Source organism: Cajanus cajan, chromosome 7 (assembly GCF_000230855.2).
Source record: "Cajanus cajan strain Asha chromosome 7, NIPB_CcT2T_4, whole genome shotgun sequence".
NCBI classification, from domain to species: domain Eukaryota; kingdom Viridiplantae; phylum Streptophyta; class Magnoliopsida; order Fabales; family Fabaceae; genus Cajanus; species Cajanus cajan.
The window spans coordinates 17,918,840-17,931,549 of NC_138523.1; positions in this window are offsets into that span (position 1 = coordinate 17,918,840).

A 12,710-nucleotide genomic window follows, 5' to 3' on the forward strand; every position below is an offset into this window, starting at 1 on the left:
GAAATTAAACAATCTACATTCTAGCTTCCCTCACCTAAAGATTGACTCTAAAAAGCCAAGAATCTGAGAAGAAGAAAAAGAAGAAGAAATATCCTCCAAGCTTGACTCTTGAACTTCAATCCTCCAAAAACAAGCTTTCTAGTATGAAATTCAAGAGAAGACAGAAGACATTAGTGGTCTAGAGGAGAAGAAGAATCATACAGAGAAATTAGAGAGAGAAAGGAGCCCACAGACTTAAAGTCCTTCTCTCTAGAACTTCTCTCAAAAACCTCTCATTCTCCTCAACTGCCCACAACCCCTATTTATAGAAGTTCAGGAGTGGCCAAAACGACCCGTTTCGAATCCGAAACGGCCCGTTCTGCACCCCCTCATCATGTGCAAAAATCACATGCAGAACGGTCCGTTCTGAAACTAGAACGGTCCATTCTGGGATTCATCCAGAACGGCTCGTTCTCCATCTAGAACGACCTGTACTCCTTCCAGAATGCCTCGTACTCCATCCAGAACGGCCCGTACTCCATCTAGAATGGCCCGTACTCCATCCAGAGCGGCCCGTACTCCATCCAGAACGGCCCGTTCTCAACTACGATTTACAGGTCAATTTAGTAGTTTGGAACAGTCCGTTCTAGTTTGGGAACGACTCGTTCTAGGCTACTAAATCACTCATACTGGACTTTTGGGCCTTCTGAAATAACTTACTACATTACAGTAAACATTACGTTTTATTACATTAGTACAAAAATAGGTAATCCACTTATTCGATGAACCGAGTTCTGAGAACCGTTTTAAAATAATTTTTTTTTAAGATAAATATTTGACATTATTTTTATAACATTTAATAGTACCGGGGAAACTTTTTTTTTTTTTAATGGGGGTATAAATTGTGATAAGAATAAGTAAAACTTTAATTACGAATTTATATTATGATTTAGTAACTTTAGTCTAATCTAACTTATATAATAAAAATAATTAAATTTAAATTTTAAGAAAATAATATATTTATTTAAAAGATTGAATTTAAATTTATTAAAAAAGTAATTAAATCAATCTATTTATTTATGATATAATAATAATAATAAATAATAATATATATATATAACATTATTAACTATATAATTAAATGAATAAGTTTGTAATACAAAAAATTAAATTATCAATACTTTTACATTTTCATTACACTTAAACATTTTATATTTTTTGTTTATATGAAATCAAGATATTGAAAATAAAATTTTTAATAGTTGTATCTTTCTATGCTTTTTTCTTTATTTTCATGATTGGTTATTTATAATGCTTCAAATATGATATAAAAAATATTTAGACTTACATGTGTATTTAAACAAAGACTTGTATGTGGATTTAGAAATATAAGTATTGACTTATTTAAAAGTAAATTTATTGACCTATCTAATATTATTAATATGAAATAGATTTTTAAATAGACTAATTGTAAAATCAGTTTTTAAATAAATCAATAGGTCATGTTAGAGTCTTTAAAAAAGTCAGATGAAAACTATAAAAAAAAAGGGGTTTATGAAAAACAATAAATCAAATTTATATTTTAATTTTATAAAATATATCTAACATATATATTCAAAGTATGATATAATCTATAAAATTTAATAATTAATTTCGTAATATTTTATCATCTAAAACTCTAAAGTTTAAAATTTTATAATATTATAAAGTTTTAAAAATAAAATAGTATCAAACTGGATAAAATGAAATGAGAGGATAAAATAAAAGAAAAAAAAATCACCGATAGTACAAACTACAAAGTTTATTTTTACACCATCATTTGATGACAAACAATTATGTATAATAAGTTTGGTAACTCAAATAATAATTATTTTAAATTTTATATCAAAATTATTTTCTAATTAGGTGACAATATAAAAAAAGAAATACACTATGGTGGATATTCACTAAGCTCTAAGTATAATAATATGATATATTTTATTTTGAATTTAAATGAGAAATGGGTCGAAATTATAGCATTAAAAATGTTGGAAAGAGACTAATTAGTGTTTTTAAATAAATAACTAAATAGCCTTTTCTTTTTTCTTTAATCATAGTTAGGTTGAAAACACTATTAAAAGAAACTAAAGAACAACGTTATAGATGAATGTCATAGGAAAAGAATGTGCTTCACACACATGGAGTAGGCACGAGATAACGAAATTAAGGGCCAACGTTCAATTTGGATTGGATTCCTTCAATTATCACGAGAGGGAGTGTGAGTCACCTCAACAAAACCAAACATGGACAACAAAAAAGCAAACAATCTAAAGAGAATAATAAAGTGTAGCTATAAATAATAAAATTAACAAAAGTTATTGGATTTTTCTTTTCATATTTCACACAAAGAAAATGGTAGGTAACTTTGCTAAGTATATTAGCATATTCGATATAAATTTGGTGATGAATAAATATATAGCATATTCGTGGGGAAATTTGTTAGGTATAGATTTTTATTTTGTCATCTTTTTGGATGAAAATTTTAACAAATTTAACGAATTTAAAATTTTTTTATATTTGAATTATTTTGATTTTAATTTTTATTATTTAAAAAAATCTTCATAAATACGATTCATATAATATTTTAAAATTAAAAATAAAAAATTGATATATATTTGTGAATTAAAATTTTTATTAATCAAATATTATTTTAATATAAATAAAAACTAATAATTAAAAATTTATATACATTCATAGATTATAACTATCAGTAATGTAATACAAATCAAAATCTAACATGAAAAAAATGAAAGTCCACCTTTGTACTTTAAGATCTCGGTTAGGTTTATTTTAAATGGTAACCTCTTATTGATGATAAACTCATGGCGAATAGCAAATATTATTGTAATTATTTAGCTAAGGTAAGCACAAACGTAGAAGTGACACGAGCATGCTAGAACAAAGAGAAGGGTCATATCTCTTGTTCATATGCTATATGGAGACAAAGTGATTGTAAGGATAAACCTCCTTTATGTCTTGGAATGTGTAATTGTGGGCTATTTTAATATCATTTTGTATTTTAGTGACAAGTGATTATTTGTTTGCGGATTTTCTCTAGTTTTTTTTTTCGTGACAAGTGATGATTTGTTTGCGGATTTTCTTTTCTATTTTTTAATTAACAAAATTTTATTAAAAATTTCAAAATTTATTAAAAAAATATTTTTTAAGATAAGAAAAATCTTAGTTTTAAAAAATGTGTTTATTACTATTAAAAAAAAAAAGATTATTAAGTTAAAAGACGATTTTGGATCTCTCAAATTCTCAAATTTTAATGATAACAAATAGAACATTTTTCTAAGAGAAAATATTTTTGAAAAATGCTCATTAGATGAAACATAAGACGTAATTCATTAGATAGACGATATGTTATCAAACAAAACATATAGTTTACCTTTATAAAGTCTTATATGCTTATCGTATATAATGACTAACGACTACTTTTTACATGTTTTAGTGATTCCTTAATAGATCGAACTAAGAAAGCTCTTTAAAACTTACAAATCCAGTAAAAAGAACGAACTCATGCTTTGTACTAGAATCAAGTACAAATGGATCCTTGAAATCAAAGAGAAAGTCAACAAAAGTTGATGTAGAACCTACTCCTCGTTGATACACGCTACAAATAGTTCGTTCGATATCCTAAAGATGATAAATAACCTCTTGATTATGTAAGAAGTGATAATTTAGTGAAATGCATTTAATGCATCAACGAGCATTTCTCACCTCAAGGAATCTATAATGAAGACAAACAAAGTAAGCTTGTGAGGAGCCCTTAATGTTTTGCAACGGTCATATTCATCCGGGATACTATACAAAAAGCTTCACAATTCGAAAGAAAACAAGAGGAAAAGAACTTTTTTGCAAGTATTTGCACTAAACATATTCTTTCTATAAAGTTCTTTGTGCTTAATATGTTCTATCACATCTTAATAGAAAGATGAAATAACTTTGTAAACCTCAGTAACTATAAGTTATTGGGTTTGAGTCTAGAGAGACTTTGTTAGGTCAAAAGACGATTTTAGATCCCTCATGTTTTATAAGTTTTAATGATAAAAAAAATACTACGTTTTTTAATAAGAAAACATGATGTAAAAGTCATTGTTTCAGATTGAGTAAGACGAAATAGAATTTGTAAGAAGAAGCTAAGGAGACGAATCATACAAACTGCCTCTAACGATCATTATTTATTGGGAATGATGTGTTTAAATTTTTAAATGAATGTTTTATACCTTAATAGATTGTAAGTTGTTGTCTTCGAACTCACATTCTGTTAAAAGTGTATAAAAGCATGAGGAGTATGGTGATGTTTTTTTCACTCTTGGCAAGTGGACCAAGTTTCATTGTAGTAATTTGATATCGTCCTCAGGGATTTGGTAATATTAGTAATTTCCTATCTTGTTTGTGGAGAACATGGTTGAAATATTGATTTAAATTTATAATAGAGAAAATAAAAGTAATAGTTCAAAATCAATAGAAAACTTTATATGAGAAAAAGATTGGATTTAAATGTACTTTCTAACTCTTTAATCTTCATTAAATAAATATGATTCCAATTCATTACTTCCACGTTCATTAAATTCTTGAGATAGGTTTTTTCAAGTGGATTCTTGAGGTGCAAGAATTCTAGAGATTGTATAATCTTGTGGGATCAAGATTAGGTGATTGTGTTTCATGATTATAATATTACTTGTACATGGTGTTTGTAAAGAATATTATAATAGAAAGACTGAATTTAGCGAGGAGCTAAGTCTGAAACTGGATGTAGACCTTTATATGGTTGAACCAGTATAGATCACTTTACAATTTCTCTCTTTACCTTCATATCTTGTTATAATTCATATTGAATTGATAAAAAGAATTTAAAGATTGTAAAAGAAATGTTTTCTTTAATATTATAGATTGCTAATTTGTAAAATCTGATATGATATATGCAATCTGGTAATAAAGTGAAGGAAGGTAATTACTAAAATCAATTTGGATTACAACATCTATTCCGCTATGTAATAATTATGATATACTTTGTATCTTGTTTGGTTTGTAACCTGAATGTGTTTAGTAATAAGTTGTATGAGAAAGAAAGAAATTAGCAAGAAAGTAAGAGAGATCCTTAGAAACCGTCTAAGCGAAGACTCTATTCAACCCTTCCTTCTAGATTTGTGTTCTACCCAAGACCAACATAAATAACTCAACCAAATCCCTCAAAATTGAGTCCTAAGGTGATTAATCCTAAACACGATTCCTCTACGATTTAAGATTAACACCTTGCATTAAGAAAAACAACTTGAACAAAAGTGGCTAACAAAATCAAGTATGTTCCTAGAACAAGAGATTGTTAGGTGTGTGATTCAGTGTAGGCTTTCGAAAACATTTTCCAACAGGGTTCAAAAACAAAAAATCATAAAACGGGTGATCAAATTGGATTAAGCATTAAAAGAAGAATCAAGCATAAGTAATGGAACTGAATATCATATAGATATAAGAAGAAACGGAATTAGTAGTTACAATAAATCCAATCTAAGAGAAACTAGCCGCTAGCCGCTCATGGTGAGGGTCATAACAAATACTAAGAAGAAATTACACAATAAAATAAGAAGTGAAGACGAGTCCTCGTTCCCAAGCAATCCAATCTTCAAATCTAATATTCAGGCCCTCTCTTTCTCCTAGAATTTCTTTCTCTCTATGTGTCTATGTGTCTCCCTTTTCTCTCTCTTTAATCCTTTATATATGTTATGTCCAAAACAGGGGAAAGTTGGGATTTTTAACCCAAGGTTGCAGCTTTACATCCTTGGCTGCGACTCCAGAAAGTACTTAAAGACGAAGAAAACTCTAGAGCTGCAACTCTGAAATAAAGGTTGTAGCTCTAGATGTCAAGATTGTCTAAAATGGTCTATTTCCCAAGGCTGGAGCTCTAACTTCATGACTAAAGTTTCAACTTTTTGGAATACTTCTTTATGGCTACAGCTCTGGCTTTAGAGCTATAGCCTTATATTTCTAACATCATCAAAATCTACAAAAAAAAAAGAGAGATATTTTCAATTAAAGGAAACTACACTCTTGTAACATCTTAGATTAATCTTAATTTATCTATTTAGGGGGTCAAATACAACCAAAATTAATTACATCTCTCCCCAAAAGAGTGCCAAATCAAAGATAAAAACATGTAATTTAGGTACTTATTAGAGTAGCAAAACAAAAGACAAAGATCCTGGATTTTACGGAAAAGATGCTAAAAAAGGATTGCATTCTCGCACTGCACACTAAATTTGCTTCCTATTGTTATTACTTTGCTACTCTACTTTGATAAGTAACTTGATCTATCAAAGATAACGAATATGTTTGGGTGAAAGACATTAATTGAAGCATTTAATACACCAATAGATACTTCCTCTCTTTAAAGATCAGACGAAAGAGTTCTATGAATCAAACTCAAGAAGTTCCTACATTCATCTCTTTCAAAGCTACTATATAAGAAGCTCTAAAACTCAAGAAGAAGAAGAAAAGGCACACATAGAGAATAAAAGTTTAAATATAGAAAAATGATTTGTACTCATCTCTTAGAAAATCTTCTTCAAGAGTTTTCTTGTCCTCAAATGAATTATTGTAATCATGTTTAAAAGAGATGACAACTACATCCTTGTAATACCTTCATAACCATTGTTATAAGGTAGAGCCTAGAGATGTTTGACTGAAAAAAGAATCCCTGGGTTTAAGCTTGGAGAAACTTGTTTGTAAAAGAATACTTGGGTTTGAGCTTGGAGAGACTTGGTTGTAAAAGAATACTTGAATAATGACTTAAAAAGGTCAGTCAAAAAATACTTGTTTGAGCCAAGAGTGGCTTGGTAAAAGAATACTTGTAACTTTGCTGAAAGTTAGTGGAACTCAATTTGGTTGAATTGAGAACTAGACGTAGCCTCGATAGTTGATGTGAACCAGTATAAAAATACCATGTTTATTAATTACTCTTACTGACCCTTCGTTTGTTGCAATGTTGATTCGTATATGGGCAAGGTCAAGGTATACATATATAAAGTGACCAGTTGAGTAAAGTACAAGGTCAAGGGCTTAGTCCTTAACTAAGTACTAGAAGGATGTAGTGTTTAGAGGATAATCAATGGACTAAATCCATAGAAGGCTTAGTGTTGCAAGTTAATATCATGCTATGAGATCCCCATAGGTGAATGTATGACAATGCATTAGTTGAGGTGTATGCATATGATGTGGTGTGGTTTAATGTTGTTCATATGCTTTGGTGAGTATGTTGTTGAATGACATGGTTGCGGTGTAAGCTTAATATGTTTGAATTTTTTGTCTTTCAAACTTGTTGATGCCATGTTGAGGTGTTTTGCTGTGATGATTTGTTGTGAACCATATGGTGTTTTATTGTTGGTTTGTGTAATATCCCGAATTTTCTACTAGTATAATGGTTAATTATTATTTATTTTGATATTTATGGAGATTATTTTCTTGTAGTTATTTTAATGGGTTTTATAGGATGTTTTAAAGGTTTTTAATAATTATTAGTATTTTAATAATAAATATTTATGAAAATTATTTTTGGATAATATTTTGATTTTTAGTAGCCTAGAACGGGTCGTTCTCAAACTGGAATGAGCAATTCCAGACTACTAAAATGGCCTATAAAGACTAGACTGGAACGGGTCGTTCCAACACATGATTCTATGAGTAAAATGCGAAGCCAGAATGGCCCATTCTGATTTGGGAACAGGCCGTTCCAGATATGGTCGTTATAGGTAAAATGTGATTTCAGAACGGGCCGTTCTAGTTTTGGAACAGGTCGTTCTGAATGTGAAATTTATGCATGACAAACAAGTCCAGAACGGGCCGTTTAAGATTTGAAACGGGTCGTTCTAGAGACTCTTGAAATCTATAAATAAAGCACTCTAGCACTGTTTCTGGACACACTCTCTAGTTACCAAGGAGAACCAAGAGAAGGAGATAAGCCAGATCCAGCTTTAGCGTCATCTTCTGCTTATCCGGGTAAGAGGGGAGTGAGAAACCTCGCTCGGGGTGTGGGAATAATTGTTGGGTAGTAGGATTGACCCCCAATCCCTTGCCTGAGGCATGCTTCTAGGAACAGGCAATATGAATGTTTTCTATTTTGCTTTCTGAATGTTTTGTTACGTTCCTTATGTGATGAAGAGTGTGAATATGTATTTGATTTTAAAATTAAATATGTTTTGATATGAATTAAAGTGCTTTGTGGGTTCCTAAGAGAACCCTATGAGAAACAGGCAAAATATGAACGTTTTCTGTTTTGATTTCTCATTCTTCTATTGTATTCCTTGTTGAATGAGATGTATGAATATGTGATTAATTTTGAAAATAGACAAGTCTTGATATGAATTAGAGTGCTCTATAGGTTCTTGTAGGAAACCCTATGAAGTAAAATTAGGAATATGATCTGTGGACGATTTGAGACATTAAATGTAAAGTTGATGATGGCTTCATGTTTTGGATAAGTTCTTGGCATGATTTATGTACTATTTTGATGTATATAATTATGAGAAGTTTCCTGTATGAGACCAAGTGAATATGATGTGAGAATGTGAAAGGTGAACATATAATCTGTGATATGACATTGTGAAATAATGTGACATGAGATATGATGAGATGTGAAATGTGAAATGTTGGGTCAATGAAATCGTGAATGTATGACATGCATCATTTGCATTGATGAGCTAACCAGGTGTACCTTGGGTCACCACGTGATGTAACAAGCTAATCAGGTGTACCGTTGGTCACCAAGTGATGTAACAAGCTAATCAGGTGTAGCTTGTGTCACCAAGTGATGTAACAAGTGTACCTTGTGTCACCAAGTGATGTAACAAACTAACAAGGTGTACCTTGCGTCACCAGTGATAAAATGATGAAAAATGAGATTAAGAGACACATGACTGGTGCCACATGCACTTATGAGTCGAGTCTATGAGATCATTGCATGATAAATGACCGTGCATGTGTTACTATTGTATGTATAATTGGAATTTGTACTTAAATAATGTGTAGCTATGACTGCGCTTGTATGATTTGTGTGTGTTGCCTAATTGTTATTTCTACACTTGGAACTGAGTGAGATGTTTGTTGTCCTTTGTATGTGTTTAAAATTGTGTTGCAAGTGATTATTAGCATGAGAATGTTGGTGATGAGGCTTAGGCTTCAGTTGAGCATGCTCTGATAGGATATGTGACATCGTGGCATAGCTAGGCATAATTAGGATTTCATTATTGAATTTTGTTTTGGAAGAACTCATGTTTCATTTTTCCGTATTTGATCATGTTTTAAGTTGATGAATGTGAATTCTCTACTCTCATGTTATTGGAATTGTTGTTTTAATTCTAAAGATTTTTTTAACCCAATAAGATATTTCTTTTAATTATTATATATTTATGCTGGGGTAGAGGGTGTCACAGTCTGCATGTTGGTATTGGTGATTAATATAGTTGTCTTTACTTTTATGCTTGCTATTTGTATATTATTTTGAAAATTTAGCTTATCCTTGCATGTTTCCTAATGATTGGACTGCGATGACCATGTTTATATATGAGTAGGACAGGGTTAACTAGATACAGGTTGGAGCTTTGGTGAGTCATGTTGTTAGTGGTGTAACCTTGGCTACTATTGTATATTTTGTTTTAGTTGCTTGACCAACACCAAGGATCATATATTATAATTTTGAATTATTGTATATACATATGTACTTGTATAGTCATTCAGTTGCTTTTGCAAAACTTTATTGTACATATATGTATATAGTGTATTACGATGCTTTCCTAGATTTATAATTATATGAACCTTAGGTAGGTGTTGTATTTTCTGCTTCTAGTAGATAATTTTGTTAAATGTAAAGATCATGATAGGTCATTACAATTTTCATAAATAAATTCATATTTAATTTCATTTTGACTATTTTTCTTTTAATGTGAATTTTTCCAAAAATAAAATCCCAAATTTGATTATTTATTAATGCCACTTTAATTTTTTTTTGTAACTTATTCTTTTATATTCTTGAATTTGGGAATACTTGGTGTAAAATGATAAAATTTAAATTTAATAATTTTCATTCTTTTAAAAAATTGTAAAACCTTTCTTGAAATTTTAAAATTTTAAAAATGTTATAATTTTTTTCTTGTAATTAAAAAAAGTTGCATTAAATTAGTAATTTTAAATATAATCATTTTAATTATTTAAAAACTATTATAAAGAGTTTAATGAATATGTACTAATAGTGTAAATTTTTTACATTTTCAACTAATCAAAAATCAATGTTGATATGGCTTTTAAGGTAATTATCGATGGATAAAAATGAGACACTAAAAGGGGTTCAATAGTTTCAATCAAAAACTCATTTTTTTAAACAATGAAATAGTATTGTTATAGGAAGGAGTGCACAGGAAGATATAAGAACATGAACATAAGGTATTTTTATACTATTTCATCTCAATCATTGAGAATATATCCATTTCTTGGTCCAATCAGATCAAGCTTCATTATCTTATACAATGATATAAGTATTCTTTTCCCAAGTCACTTTTGATTAAAACTTAAATATTATTTGACTTGCCTATTCAAGCAATTACCCAAGTATTCTTTAACACAAAGCCTTTCTAGACTTCAACAACCAAGTATTCTTTAACATAAAGGCTCTCCAGTCTTCAACAACTAAGTATTCTTTTACAAACAAATCTCTCCAGACTCAAAGTAATAACACTAAGTTATAGTTGGATAAGATAACATTGTTATTTCCTCTTACTCTCAATATGTGATACAACCAATATAACACAGAGTTGATTTACATAAAGAATGAATATGAATATGTTTAAAATAAAATAATAACAACAACTCTTTCTTTCTGAACCATCATGCTTTTGTATATAGGTGCTTCAATGAAGATGTTTGTTACAAATCTTTGAGCATCTCTCACAGGTTTGCTTTGTTAGTCTTCATCTTTGTTCCTTGTAGAAAAAAATGTCTATTGGTGCATTAAATGCATTTCATCAAATTATCACTTCTTATCTAATCAATGAGGCTTCTTATCACCTTTTAGGTACCACACAGGTGGGACCATGCGTGTGTCAGGTTAAAGCAGTTCTAAACAACTTTATATGGTGTTTTCCATGGTTCAAGGAATTTGTTTGTCTTTTTCTAACACAAAACATGTATTTTATTCCTTTTAGTTGAATGTAAGTACCGATGAATCTTTTTCATTTGATCTGTTAAGAAATTATACAAACACAAGCAATTTTGTTATTAGACATCATAAATGATATGAGATTAAAACGTCTGTTTTTTAGACTAAGTACTTCGTTTCTCTAGATAACTTAATCGTCTTAGTCTCTTATTCGTCTTAGTGTCTTATTCGTCTTAGTGCTTTATGTGAAAAAACTTTTCTCTATAAAAACTTCTAATTTGTTGACATTAAAACTTACAATCCTAAAGAGTCTAAGATAGTCTTTTGATCTAATAATCTCTCCTTTTTTGATAGTGACAAACATGTTTTTGAAAAGAGAAATTTTTTAGCATAATGAATCCATTTATAAAAGAAAGATGAACTATCTTTTTCTTAAAAACTTTTCAAAAGACATTTGTATGACCAAGCCCTTAGTTAAAAATGTTTGTGGATTTGATTTGAAATGAGTCAAACGTTCAATGTTATCAGAGCAAATATGTATATCACTGTCACAACCCAAAAATTTCTGATCTCGCAACTAATGGTTTAGACATCCTTTTAAAAGTCTCATTAAATAAGGAATGTCCGGACACTAGACTAATCCTTAATTAATGGTTTTGAAAATAGGTTCATGGAGTCGCCACCAATATTTTACTCAAAATATTGGAAAAAAAAGGCTTTTAAAGATCCAATAATGACCTTGATAACCAGAATTGGGTTCGGGGGTCGGTTACGTGTAGGGAAGGTATTAAGCACCCCTACAACGCCCTCAATCGGTACCCTATGATGAAGTTAACATGATAAGAATTAATAAATTAAATATTGAATCCCCTTTATTAATATTTATTTACATATTGAAAATATAAATTATACGACTAACTCTAAAATATTTACATGATTGCGTTTGCTGTAAATAAAAATAGAGATAAAGATAAGAAATAAAATATATAGAAAAAGATTGATTGAAATACCTCTTGAACGAGCTCTATTGAATCTTCAAATATGGAGAAGGTGCTTTATGGAAACCTTTCACACTACAATATGCCTCACAAATCTCAAGAAATACAATAGGAGAGAAAGAGAGAGAAATTTCGTGCTCTAAGGAGTCTTGGACGAAATTTTTAGGGTCCTGAGAATTGTGCCCAAGCTGTCTATTTATAGGCATAAGAAAAGGGTCCAGAACGGCCCGTTCCAAAATCAGAACAGCCCATTCTGGATCTGGCCGTTATGTGTTAATTTTGTAACTGGAACGGCCCGTTCTGAAATTGGAATGGCCCGTTCCAGAGATAAGATTAACACACAATTTGGTAGACTAGAACAGGCGTTCCAAATAAGAGATTTTAGCCCATTTTAATATCTCGGAACGGCCCGTTACGGTTAAGGTTTTTTAACCCTTTTTAGGAGCTTGGAACGGCCCGTTCCAGCCTATTATTTTTAGGCCTTTTGCCTGGTTTGGAACGGCCCGTTCTAGTTTTGGAACGGCCCATTCCAGACTAGGTTTTTA